At 44.8% G+C, this 14466-nt stretch overlaps 1 protein-coding gene and 1 long non-coding RNA gene across 2 annotated transcripts in view; one reads left to right on the plus strand and one right to left on the minus strand.

Annotated features, from left to right (window-relative positions):
* Positions 1-1982, minus strand: part of RACGAP1 (Rac GTPase activating protein 1) — a 32787-nt gene extending 30805 nt beyond the window's left edge. The window contains exon 1 of the mRNA XM_028710643.2: positions 1846-1982. The gene's annotated coding sequence lies outside the window, so the exon portion shown is untranslated. The remainder of the gene's footprint in view (positions 1-1845) is intronic.
* Positions 1983-2186: 204 nt separating this feature from the next.
* Positions 2187-13139, plus strand: LOC144326884 (uncharacterized). The gene is made up of 3 exons (XR_013391768.1): positions 2187-2281; positions 4004-4165; positions 11425-13139. It is a non-coding gene; the product is annotated as an uncharacterized LOC144326884 (long non-coding RNA).
* The last annotated feature ends 1327 nt before the right edge of the window (positions 13140-14466 follow it).

A 14466-nucleotide genomic window follows, 5' to 3' on the forward strand; every position in this document is an offset into this window, starting at 1 on the left:
GACTTCTGCCCTCACCAAAATGGCCAGTGATTATTCTGCTGCCAAATAAAAATGATTCTACAGTACTTCTCTTTGTCCTAGAGTGCACTGCTACATTTTATATAGTTGATCTTTCTCGATAACCTTTATGCTCTTGGTTCTTGCAACTCTGTCCTGACCTTACTGCTCACTCAACCTTTTCACAGAGGGAAGTTCTTCCTCAGCTTTCCTCTACTCCATTGGGCTCCATCAGAAATTTTGTTCTCTGCCCTCAGCTATTCTGTCTATCAAGGTCATTTCTCCAAAGAGAATTTCGCAAAAATCCGGCCCTCCACTTTCAGCAAAAACTTTAATTCATGCACTTCCAGCTGTGGCTATAACAATCTCCTCTTTGAATGCCCATTCTCACTCCAACCAAATCCACCTCTCTCATTAAGATTCACATGATGCCTCTCCTTACACTGACTTCCTGTTTACTCTTGTATCCAGCAATTACTCACTTGTCTATCTATACCTTCGATACGATAATCTTTACTGTCATTGTCCCATACAGGACAACAAAATTGAAAAAAAATCTACATAAGACATTCAAAAATCTGTGGGAGGCCTGCCCACCCTATCTTTCTGCCTTCAGGTCCTAAAACATACCTGCCTGTGATCTCTGCTCATCCATTGCCACAATCTGAAGGTACTGAATGTGTTGTGTTTCCTAAAAGGATTCTGCCCTTTCTCCCTACCTGTTCCCAACGCCTGCAGATTCCTCCCATAATATCTTATTAATGTTTATTTCGTACATTTATTTCCTTTGTTTCATCATGGAAGTCAAGATGAATAACACAGGGGTGTTTGTGTTTCCAATTCCCTAATTTCCTTTAAATTCCTCCCCTGAAACCAATCATTTTCTTTTCCAAGACTTTCAGCACTGTTTTTAAGATCTCATTTCGTACTGAGAACAGGCATGACGCGTCTTGTTGCCTCCTTGTGTAAAACTCTAGACCTTAAGTTCCTCAAGGCAGGGAAGCCCATTGCAGAGTATAAAACACCATGCACCTGAACAGCACTGTATAAATAAAAGAAAAATGTTACTATTTGACACTTCTATCATTTATATTAGTAACTCATACAGACATTAGGGAAAAAATAAAGGTAGTGGTGTTGGCCCATTAAGAGGAATTCCAAAATCCATACAGGGCAATACCCTTGTGAAGCAAACCAGAAGTGTCACGAAATGATGCGCAAGAATCAAAATAAACGTTATTTGCATCAGCCACCAGCCAATAAAATAAAATGTACAGAAGAGAAAGGTAAAAACTTAACTATATAAAATACATTTTGGGGATTTAGATCAAGATGCGCAAGCTTTCAGTCGCTTTAGAAATCATGAAGCTAGAAACCTTCATCAAGCCTCGCCTCCCATCACCATTCCTCAGAAGTGAATGGGGCTGAGCAAGATATATATATTTTTTTCCAAAAACAAGGCAATACTTTCTACGGCGGGAAGGTTTTATGGAGTGGGGCGCAGAATAAATAAAATAAATGAGTAAGTAAAATATATGACGCAAGTATACTTGAAGGGAGAAATTTGGAAACTTCCACATTCTCGCCCCACAATAGCTAGTTATCTTCGTAACTACGCAGATTTATTATTATTATTATTAATAGATAATAATAACAACAATAATAAATTTGCAATAATAATAATAATAATAATGCTATTTCAATTATTTACAGGACGCCCGCCCTGCTCTTTCCAACCACTTCACTCCTTTTCTGTCAGATGTTCGCTCCACGCCAAGCGTCCTCTAAGAGCCCCGACGGCCTGGGACCAGAGAGACCCCCACCGACCCTCGCACCCCCGTTACCTACCGGCGTCGGCGTGAGAGGAAATGCCCTTCTGCCGTCGCGGAACCGTTGTTCCCTCAGCCCCGCAGAGACAGGCGCTCTCCAGTCACCCAACGGCTTCGCACGGCCGTTGGCGACCGCCTCCCAGTTTGAATCGCGCCAGCCTGACGCCTCTCCCGATCCCGATTGGCTGCGCCGTACTGGCACCGCGAAGCTGAGCGTGACGACACCGCGCGTTCGGCCTATCAGTCCGGAGCGGGACGCTCGCGGCGCCTTCTTTCTCAAGGGCAAGGGCCGTTTCCTCCCGGCCCCGCCCCGCTCACCTCTATTAAGTGCCCACGCGGCCCAATTAGGTAGGCGGTGTTCTTGTGATAGCCGTCTCACCTCAGGCCAATTCCCACCTTCTGTAGTTCCTATTCCATTCATGCAGGACAAATCAAGCCCATGAGGCGGGAAAAGGGTAGGAGGTTAAGATTAAAGGCAAGCGACAAGGAATCCCTTGGTTGTGGTTTGCATAGCACTGCTTTTATATTTGCTTCTAGTGGACATTTTTTAAATTCCTCATTGCTGAAGAGACTGAGTTTTCTCTTTTATGCTGTATTAGAGGAGGGCAGGGACGACGACCAATCCCCCCCCTAAATTAAAAGAAAAGTAGGGTTTCCCAGCTTGGACTCATGTGCATTTAATAACTGCAGGGGGGAGGCGTGAATTAACTATATATACACACGCACACACACACACACACACTGCTTTTTTCTGCAGTGATGCAGGGGTAGTTCCTATTCCATACCCCTAAACATAATTGCCTCATTGAGGAGCAGTATTTCAATATGAGTAGGAAAATGAGAGTACCCCTAAATGTTTTTTAAGGGGGGGAAAACACTGTGTGTGTGTTTCAAAATCCACATTACCTTTAGAGGGCCAGCCAAAATGTCCCCAAATAGTGAGCAAGCTCCAGAACTCTTCATCATACTGGATGTTAAGCAAAATGGGGCAGGGTGGTTTAATGTTGAAGGCACATGAACCCGGTTCACAAGTAATGGTAAGCCAAACATTGTGGACACGGCACTCCTGCTGCACTGCTGTGAGCTAAGCCATTATTATTATTATTATTATTATTATTATTATTATTATTATTATTATTATATTTATATACTGCCCTTCCTCTAAAGCAGGCATGTCCAACTCCCAAGAGACTGCGATCTACTCCCACTATAAAAAAAACTGGCAGTGGTCTACCCATTGGATTGACCAAAGTTTTGGGGAGGAACAGTGGCATAGGAAGGGGGGCCGCCCCGGGTGGCACTCTGTGAGGGGTGACAGGATGGCCCCTGCCTCCCCCCAGCTGTAGAGTGGCTGAGGGCGCCCGTAGTCTGTATGGGCACCACTCATGCGGCGTCCATACGTGCATCCATACAGGCTGCCACTTGTGCAGCAGTCTGTACAGTCGCTGTGCAAGCGGCAGCCTGTATGGCCACCACGTGCAAGCGGCAGCCCATACAGACTGCGCATGTCCGGCATTCCGTTCAGACTGTGCCACCCCGGGTGCCAGTAAGGGTTCCTCCGCCACTGGGGAGGAAGACCCAAAGTGGGTGAGCTTTCTTTTGCTTCTTGCCTTTTTTTTTCTTTTTGGGGGGCGATCAATCAGGGTCACACGATCAACCAGGGACACCCCGCAATTGACTGGTAGATCGCAATTGACCGGTTGGACATGCCTGCTCTAAAGATCTCAGGGTGGTTCACAAGAAAATAATAATAATTTAGTTGATCAATGTGGGGTATAAAAAATAAAAGATGCCCAATTGCCAAACAATTTGAGCAACTTATAGGGAATTGGAATTCTAGGGCAAACTAATAGAAAAAAAATTATCCATATATAGGTTTTCATTTTCAAAAACAACCCATAATTCTTTTTTAAAAGCAAAATATAGCACATACAAACAAAGCACACATGGTTTGGGCTTAGCATGTCATCCAAACCTGGGCTCGTGGTTTGTAACCAAGGTTTGTTCTTGGGTTTAGGGCTCACGGTTTGTCTGGCAGAGACAATTCACAAGCCCAATTCACTAAGCCAGCAGCACAGCAACAGGACTGAAGAACTCCTCAGTGTGAGTTTAAAAAATGACCTATCCAAACAGTGAGGTGGTTCTCAATACCCCTTTTGTTTCAATCTTCTCAACAGTGAGTCCTCATTTTGTGGCTACTCAGCACCTCATTGGGATGTGTTTGAGTTCCCACCCACCTGCAAGAGTTTTTGTACTTCTGGAACGTGTGCAGAGGAGGGCAACCAAGATGATCAAGGTTCTGGAAACCAAGCCTTATGAGAAGTGGCTGAAGGAGCTAGGTATGTTTAGCCTGAAAGAAAGGAGACCGAGAGGAGATATTATTTTTATTAGTCCACAGTTCCATGATTTAGAAAGAAAGAAAGATGTAGGTTCCTTATCAAGAGAAGAGTGGTTATGACAGCTTTTTCCCACTCCCTACTGCTCACAGTAATGAGCTAATCATAGTCCTAGAGCTCAGTAATGTTAGTGTCTGTAAAACTGCCTGTTTAATTTTACCTTTTGTTCTACCCATCTGCTTTCATTCATTTCTTAATCCATTGAAATTTCGAAACGTTTTGTGTAGTTGAAACTGCAGTGCACAGTACCTCCTTACTACACACCCCCACCCCCACGTAAACCTATGTATAGTCCCAAAATATTCCGGTTAAACATGTCTGGCATTCATTGCAGATATGCTCACAAAACACCAGGTGCATAAAAATAAATAAGGGGCATGTTAACAGCAATAATTGGTGTTTAATAAGCAATAGGAGTGGGAAAAGGCTTTGTAGTAGCATAACTGGAGAAAAGATGGAATGAGTACATAGCTGTCAACTTACAGATTTGAAAATAAGGGACCAGCAGACAAAATAAGGGATTTTGCTGTTGTAAAGAGTTGCGTACATTGGTAGGATTGACAGATGCTGTCAATCCGGCATGAGGCAGTTGCAGCTCGGCAGCGGCCGCTGAAGCACCGCCCTTCTGCGTCCCTCCCCATCCCCTCCTCTTCCTCCTCCCTCAGGCCGCCTCCTCAGCTGCCACCACCGCTGCCACCTCCGGGCTCGCGGGCAGCGTGGGCGAGAGTCTCCCTCCCCCCCCCCCTCGGGCGGGGAAGGGCCGATGGAACTCCTCACGCCAGGACGACAGCACCAGTGCGCAAGGACCCTGAGCCGCTGCTTCCCTCCCAAGCTGGGCAAGCATGAAACTTGGGACATCAGCAATAAGGGACAGCAGTGGGAGACGGCGCTGGGATAAGGGCGTTTCCCGCCAAATAAGGGACGGTTGACAGATATGAATGAGTATATACCCAAGATTTATAATGGGCATGCCCCCCCCCCCCGTGACACATTGCCATTGACAAGCAGTACACTCCAACTGAGAAGAAAAGAGGGGCCTGAAATTTGCACCCAGTCCTTGGGCCTTTTCTTACAAAGGTACTACAAGGACAGGGTCAGGGATGCAAACATTCTTTAGCTCATATAGGAATTATTACAATAATATTATATATGTAGTACAATATTACTATATTACATATGTTTTCAGAGTTGTAGGTAGAAGTCCAGACATAATGCTTGCTTAGGAAAACTTCGTGAGTGCAATAGGCCAAGCGGTTTTGGTAGGGGAAGGAGAGAATCAGAGGCAAATGGCATTGGTAAGCATTTTGTGATAGAACAACAGCACCCTGCAGGGGTTTTGTACCGTAGCCTCTGAGCTGAATTAAGGTGCTTCCAGATGGAGGTTTATTATGGAATTGGTGCTACTCTTGCACACATGTTTTTGCACCATCTGCAGGGGGCTGTCGTCATCAAAATGCGAGCCTCTACTTTTTACATTAAATCCGGATTTTCTCTTACCCTGGAAAATCCCTTAAGTGAAAATAATCCTTTATGCATCTGCAGTGGAAATTTGTTAGCACTTTTTTTTGGGGGGGGGGGGTGAACAGTTTGTCATGTGTGTCATTTGTATGCACACAGTGCAATTTCAGGTGAGAGGAGCCATTCATTCAAAGCCTCAACGCATACAGTGTACATACTTTGGAACTTTATATGGGTCTTGTGTAATTTCTCTGTATAATGATTTCAGTATCTAAAAATAAATAAATCAGTATTGCAAAATAACTCTGTATTAGTATTAAAAAACAAATGGAAATGGATGTTGCCTCCCTCTGCACCCACCCCCAAAACATAAGTCTCCATTGGGCCTGTTGTGAAACTTCATAACTAAGGACAGCTAACATTTGCTGACTTTAAATATTATTATTATTATTATTATGCTTTATGTAGGGTTTTTTAAGGTTAAATGTGTATAAATACCTATGCAGCTGCTCAGAGTAGGAAGAGGTTTTCTTATTTTATATATATATATCTCACCATCATAAGATCTCAGGGCATTTCAAATAATAAAATACATGCTAGAAACAAGTACAGTGGTACCTCGGGTTACATACACTTCAGGTTACATACGCTTCAGGTTACAGACTCCGCTAAACCAGAAATAGTACCTCGGGTTAAGAACTTTGCTTCAGGATAAGAACAGAAATCGTGCCCTGGTGGCGCGGCAGCAGCGGGAGGCCCCATTAGCTAAAGTGGTGCTTCAGGTTAAGAACAGTTTCAGGATAAGAACGGACCTCCAGAATGAATTATGTACTTAACACAAGGTACCTCTGTACTGGATATAATTAAAACAAAACAGCAAAACAATACCCCCCTTTCCACAGACACATTTAAAAGACGTAGAATCTTAATAAGCCCAAGGCCTGGTTGAAGAAGAACATTTTTGCTCGGCACCTAAAAATACATAAAGAAGAAGAGTTTGGATTTGATATCCCGCCTTTCACTCCCTTTAAGGAGTCTCAAAGCGGCTCACATTCTCCTTCTCCTTCCTCCCCCACAACAAACACTCTGTGAGGTGAGTGAGGCTGAGAGACTTCAGAGAAGTGTGACTGGCCCAAGGTCACCCAGCAGCTGCATGTGGAGGAGCGGGGAAGCGAACCCGGTTCCCCAGATTACGAGACTACCGCTCTTAACCACTACACCACACTGGCTCACAGAAGGCACCAGGTGAACCTCCCTGGGGAGAGCATGCCACAAATGGGGAGCCACTACAGAAAAGGCCCGTTTTCATGTTGCCAACTTCTGGAGAAGACACACAGAGAAGGGCCTCAGAGGATGAATGCAGAGTTTGGGAAGGTTTATACAGGGAGAGCAGGTCCTTGAGTTATTGCGGCCCAGTAGCTAATTGGGTAGTAGAGGCTGGGGGAGGGTCTAGAACACACAGCAGCGAAACATGTCACAAAGGACTGAGATATGGGTGAGAATCAGTGGTATAGCTATGAAAAACATTAGGTTGAATCTGCATGCACAGAAAAGTCAGATCCAGATGACACATTTGTGAGATAGCACCACCATCTGAAAGCACCCTTACTACAGAACAATGAGAAGTTCAAATTCTGCAGCAGTACCATTAAAGGAGCACGAGCATTCTTGATCCACCCCAAAGTAGCAACTCATGCTTTGCATATGTACAGTGGCACCTCAGGTTAAGTACTTAACAAACAATCTTTATTACGGTCCAGAGACCCAACAAAACATTACAAATCAATACACAGTTCATACAGCCTACCTCCAGGTTAATCAAGCATTTCGTTTAGAATATAGGGCTCATTTGCAACCACCGATAAAAACTTTGCCACTGCCAACGTTCTAGCTTTTGTCCGGTCTTCCAGTACTTAATTCGTTCCGGAGGTCCGTTCTTAACCTGAAACTTTTCTTAACTTGAAGCACCACTTTAACTAATGGGGCCTCCTGCTACCACTGTGCTGCCGGAGCACAATTTCTGTTCTTACCCTGAACTAAAGTTCTTAACCTGAGGTACTATTTCTGGATTAGCGGAGTCTGTAGCGTATGTAACATGAAGCGTATGTAACCCGAGGTACCACTGTATTTTACTTCCTTACTGTCAGGGAACTGCCATCGGAAGGACAGGAGGTGGAAGGGCTCACAGAGGTTGAGAGAGACTTAGCAGCTGAAGAGGGAACCAGCAGGGGGAGAGAAGGAGCTCCAAGGGAAAGTGAGTCGGAGGGATGGCTCAGGGACACTTCCAGCGAAAATAGTGGGGAGGTTTCAGGACCTCCTATAGGGACACCCACTCCTCGCCGGAAACTGTCGCGCAGAGAGTCCAGAAGACGTGTTTCCGTTAAGGAGCTTTTATGCTGGAAGAGATTCCGTAAGCGCCCACTGTCGGACTCTGCTAGCGACTGACGGAGCCATGCTTGAGGGGCTCCGTCGTAGGCAGAGGTTTGCGGACTTAGCCAAACTCTGAGGGACTAGGATTTCACGCACAAGCAGCTCATCATCCCATCACACTTACCTATCACATGTGTATGATCAGGCACATGTAATAGGTAAACCGATGAGAAATTTGCCGATGAGAACCTAAAAATAACTCTGGTCCTGGAGCTGTGGGGCATTGGAACCATTTATTTTGCCCATTGTGTTCAAGGCTGATCATTGCTACTAGAAATTGGACCCTTAAAGCTTATTTCAGCAGTTGCTCTGGTTTCTTGCACGATGCTCTAAGGAGAACACCCCAATAAGCATGTCACAAAACAGCAATATAAAAGAAAGCACTGTGGGTTTGCATTAAATCCAGAAAGCCATCTTGTTCCCGAATAGAAAAAAGCCAGCATTGAATACATCCTAGTTCTATTTTAAGTTTCACTACTAGTGCTTTTGCCCTGTAGCCTTCATTGTACAGCATCTCCAGGTCTGTGTCATGACGTCAGAGTTGACAATTGATGGAGATTGGTGTCAAGGCCACTTTTCTCTATTGCATCTTTCTAGCCAAGTACAATCACTGGAGAGTGGGGGGGAGGCGGGAATTGTATTGTGATAGCATGCCATCAATATTCCAGCTACGCTCTTTGTCAGGCCTTCCAGGGTGAAAGATAGGATGAAGACTGAATGATGGAAAACAAGTTTCCACCATCCTTTCACTGTAGGGAGATTGGGGGGGGGGTGATGAGCGGATCAAGTACCGTATGTTTCGCTCTATAAGACGCACCTTTTCCCTCCTAAAAAGTAAGGGAAAATGTGTGTGCGTCTTATGGAGCGAATGCAGGCTGCGCGGCTAAGCCAGAAGCCAGAACAGGGAGAGGGAGTGCTGCGCAGCAAAGTTAGACCAGCTAGAGAGAGCGCTGCGCAGTGCTCCCTCTAGCTATTCTGGCTTTTGGATAGCCCCCGCAAAGCCTCCGTAGGGCAGCGAGACAAAGGCTCCCTGCTGTCCTGCGGAGGCTTCATGCAGCTCTTGTGGGAAGTGGGGGGAAGGGACAGAGCGCGCGACTCTGTCCCTTCCCCCACCTCCCAGAAAAGCCCCCAAGAGCCGCACTCCGTTTAAAGAGCACACAGTTCTTGCCGGAGATGGGGGAAGGTACAGAGCGCAGCCTCTTCCGGGTAGGGGGAGCCTTCATCCCGCAGCCCGGGAGAGGCTTCAGCGGCTATCCCAGAAGCCAGGACAGCAAGAGGCTATCCCAGATCCCTCTTGCTGTTCTGGCTTCTGGGATTCAGAATTTTTTTTTTTCTTGTTTCCTCCCCCCCCCCCCCCCCAAAACTAGGTGCGTCTTATCGTCTGGTGTGTCCTATAGAGCGAAACATTCGGTAGGCATTCTTCGCAACAAAGGATTTTCCCAGCTCCACCTTACCTACGTACTCCACAATCCTTGGGTTGCAAGTTTAGGATAGCCAAGTGTCTGCTGTCCACATGAATGTGACCTTCCTGTTGCAACAGGATGTTATTTGGATTGCACCACTGTAGTCAGAGAACAGTGTCTTGCTCCCTTTTCTAGAGAAAAACCCCCACCTTTATGCAGTTTCCCTCTACTTTTCTCCAGAGCCTTGAGATATGTTTCACACTTTTAAACTAAGCTCAAATATGCAAGTGTCTTACATATAACACAAGAAACATGGCAGGAAAATAGAAACAGAGCAGTGAGCTTTGAGGGCAGGATTCTAAAATATATGCCGGCGCTTAAATTATGAGTTGGCAGAACAACACTGAGGCAGTTTGTGGATTGTGGAGGGTGCTCAAGTGCTCTAGCACGTACAACCCACATGGAGATTGCATCCAGGAGTTAGCATAAAGGAAGACGCATATTTCCACGCCATACAGGGCTTGGGAGGAAGAGAAGTCACAGCATGAAGCAGGATGTACCGGTATTTGAACAAGCAATGAAATGTGATATAGCAGTCAGTCCTCCATCAGCAGCAGTCTGAAATGTATACAGTGGTGCCTCGCAAGACGAAATTAATCCGTTCCGCGAGTCTCTTCGTCTTGCGGTTTTTTCGTCTTGTGAAGCACGGCTATTAGCGGCTTAGCGGCTATTAGCGGCTTAGCGGCTTTAAGAAAAAGGAAACAAACTCGCAAGAACTCGCAAGACGTTTCGTCTTGTGAAGCAAGCCCATAGGGAAATTCGTCTTGCGGAACGACTCAAAAAACGGAAAACCCTTTCGTCTAGCGAGTTTTTCATCTTGCGAGGCATTCGTCTTGCGGGGCACCACTGTAGTCTACGTGTGAGTGCAAGATGTAAGGCTAAAGACATTGTGTAAAGCCAGTTACCTAGCTGGGGGTGCAGTGGGAATCTTAAACTAAGTTAATATTAATCTACAAAGATGAATGTACAAGACAGACAAGCCCCACTGCCAAATGAGGCCCCAGGGCTTGCTCAAACCTTTAATTTTTTTAAAAAGAAGTTTATTACTTTTAACTCCCACCTTTCTACAGATTCCCAGGGAAGCTAACGAAAAGTTACAATGCCAATAAAAATGAAATCTCGCAAGACTGACAAATACTGGCCTGCATATAATTACTCAAAACTGACAATTACATGGGTCTTAAGACAGAAAGAACCTAAGAACTTGCTGGATGGAGCTAATGGTACATTTGACTGGCATTCCGTTCTCACAGAGACCAACCAGTGTTATGACTCATTTAGTTACAGTATAAGCTAAACAAGCTTATATTAATTTAAAAAATTTAAAGGAAAAAAACATTTCCCAAATATAAGATAAAAAACAAATAAAATAAAACCTACATACAGCAACAGTGTTTTGTGTTGTGTAGGCTCCTATGATGTAAGTAATGGGCCCTGCCTGCTAGCCTGCTCCCTAAAATATCACTGGTTTGCTCATTTCTATATATAGGGTGCCTACATTCTGCATGTGCAAATGCCTTTAGATACCTATTAGGTCCATAAATTACCATATAGCATATATTCAACACAGACAACAGCGACAATTTGTTGTTGACAAAGGACAGCTGGACATATAAAGGGCCCCATTCCCTTCAGTAGCTTAGGGCCTCATCAAACCTAAATCCAGTCCTAGTCAGGATAGCCCTTTCTTTAGCTCAGCTGATTTGAGTGTGGTGCTAATAATGCCAAGGTCGCAGGTTTGATACCCGTGTATGGGACAACTGAATATTCCTGCATTTCGGGGGGTTGGACTAGATGATCCTTGGGGTGCCTTCCAACTATCGAATTCTATGTTTCTCTGCTTCTTATTAGCTGCCTGCAAGTGTTGTCCTCCATGCCACCATCGTCCTGTGAAGGAAGAGATCAAGGCATGCCTGATGACACAATCCTAGAGGGCCTGTACCTCCTGAACCACCCATATTTTGAGAGCCTGCTCTGTACTTACAGGCTGTGTCCCTACGCCATGATTTAGAACCCTGGATCGTGCAGTTTTGAAAGATAGCAACTAGGGAGAACAGTGCTGACCTAATGACCTAATGAAAGAAACGAATGCGGCACAAAAATGGAAGCAAGAAGAATTACCGATGAAAGAAGAATGGCTAATGAAATTAATGGACTATGCAGAATTAGATAAATTAACAGGAAGGATTCGAAACCTGCGGGATCAGAGATTCTTAGAGGACTGGAGTAAATATTTGAACTATTTGAAAAGCAATTGTAATAAACAGATTACGCTAGTAGGACTGCAAGAAGTTCTGTAAGGAGGATTTTGTGAAATATTGCAAGGAAGACTTTGAAAAGAATGATTAGTTAAGGGCAATTAAAAGTAATAGAGAAATTAAGAAATGTAGAACAAGTGATAAAGAACGGAAAATCCTCAGAGGTTGTTGATGGAAGTCTAAAATATTGTATAAGATAAGAAGTTATGTTAAATGATTGTTGGAACTGATATGTTAAAAAATCTATCTATCTATCTATCTATCTACAGTGGTACCTTGGGTTGCATACGCTTCAGGTTACATACACTTCAGGTTACAGACTCCGCTAACCCAGAAATATTACCTCAGGATAAGAACTTTGCTTCAGGATGAGAACAGAAATCGTGCAGCGGCGGCACAGCGGCAGCAGGAGACCCCATTAACTAAAGTGGTGCTTCAGGTTAAGAACAGTTTCAGGTTAAGAACAGACCTCCAGAACGAATTAAGTTCTTAACCTGAGGTACCACTGTATAACAAACAAATGCATCCATCTATGACTCAAAGTAACGATGGCCAATGCAGTTTAAATACGCCTTCTGATTGCCTAGGGCAGAAAGTGGGCAACTATTTCTCTATCATTGGACTGCTGTGTGAGTAATATACGTATTTTAAAAGCCCCTGAAATCTACAGAGTTTTTCTCGTCATGAAATTTCAGCCCTGGGAGCTGGCATCGTCGCGCTGAGCAGGTTCAGAACCACTAGTAACAGCATCTACGCTTTGCGGAGGGATTTGATCTTGAGGACTCACAGAGGGAAGAGAGATGTAAAAAAGTTGTTGTTGCTGCTGCTTTAGAGAGAGTTCAGAGCACACACCCACCCAGTCATGGGTTGAGCCCACTTTTAGGAGTAAGTACATATTTAGCAACTCAGGCTGCCTTGACTTCCCCTTTTCTCTCATGCTCCAGGGCGGAAAATATAACTGGCTGTCAGTATCCGCCTTTTCTTAAAAAAAAGAAAAAGAAAGAAAGAACAACAACTTCACAATCAGACCAAGAAATGTTGGTGCCTAAGGCAGAAAAGCCACATGGTGTCTCCCACCCAAGGTAGAGAATGTAATAATAAACTAAATAATTGACAGCTGGCTGTGCTTGAATGGTACCTCACTATTGCTGTAGCCTCAGGCATCCTGCATCCTCCAGCCTAATGGCAGCGTCCAGCCTTGACATTACTAGTGCAAATACCTCATTAAAATATAACAGCATGCATTTCTTCAAACTTCAAAAAAAGGCTTAATCTTTTTAAAAAAAAGATCTCTGAAGCTTCTTTTGTTTAGTAAAGGTAAAGGTAAAGGTACCCCTGCCCATACGGGCCAGTCTTGCCAGACTCTAGGGTTGTGCGCTCATCTCACTCTATAGGCCAGGAGCCAGCGCTGTCCGCAGACACTTCCGGGTCACGTGGCCAGCGTGACATCGCTGCTCTGGCGAGCCAGAGCCGCACACGGAAACACCGTTTACCTTCCCGCTAGTAAGCGGTCCCTATTTATCTACTTGCACCCAGGGGTGCTTTCGAACTGCTAGGTTGGCAGGCGCTGGGACCGAATGACAGGAGCGCACCCCGCCGCAGGGATTCGAACCGCCGACCTTTCGATCAGCAAGTCCTAGGTGCTGAGGCTTTAACCCACAGCGCCACCTGCATTTTGTTTAGTACTGCAGTTTAACTCAAATGAATATCTGAGCGCCTTTGCAGTGTGGTTTTCAAATACAGTGGTACCTTGATTCTCAAACTTAATCCGTTCCGGAAGTCCGTTCCAAAACCCAGGTGCGCTTTCCCAAAGAAAGCAATGCTAAATGGATTAATCCGTTCCAGACTTTTAAAAACAACCCCTAAAACAGCAATTTGACATGAATTTTACTATCTAACGAGACCGTTGATCCATAAAATGAAAGCAATAAGCAATGTACCGTACTGTAAAATAAATAAGACAGTATTGTAGATGATAAAAATTAAAATTATTTTCCCCCCTTACCTGCACTGATGATAGTATTGTTTGGATGGGGGGCTCTTATCCATTTCCACAGTCACACAATCAATCAGTAGCTGAACTAGGTTCTACACAGTCACAAAAACAAATTACTGTATTTTTCTCTCTATAACACGCACCAGACCATAACACGCACGTAGTTTTTAGAGGAGGAAAACAAGAAAAAAAATATTCTAAACGAAACACTGGATGTATGATTTTTGTGGTTCATGCTGTGGCCACAGACATGTGATCTGACAGTGAGTTTGGAGTAGCCCAATGCAAAAATCCTGAGGATCCATGCTTTGTAACCACGTTTTTGCACCACTGCGACCCCAGGCAACAGTGGGTGCGTGATTTTTTTGGTGCAAGATGTAGCCATGGACATGCTATGTGATCTGATGGTGAATTTGGGGTGACCCAGTGCAAAAATCCTGAGGATCCATGTGGATCTGTGCTTTGTAACCACGTTTTAAGTGGGGAGGGAAGGAAAAGCACTCAAGGGACAAGGAGCACGCATGGGGTGGGTGGAGAAGGATGCTGCTAATAATGCTATTTAGCGAGCTGAGTGGGGAGGAGAGATGGACAGAGAGCCTGCTTGCTTTAAAGGAGCCAACCGGACAGGAGCCGCTTACA

This window comes from Podarcis muralis, chromosome 2 (assembly GCF_964188315.1).
Source record: "Podarcis muralis chromosome 2, rPodMur119.hap1.1, whole genome shotgun sequence".
NCBI classification, from domain to species: Eukaryota; Metazoa; Chordata; class Lepidosauria; order Squamata; family Lacertidae; genus Podarcis; species Podarcis muralis.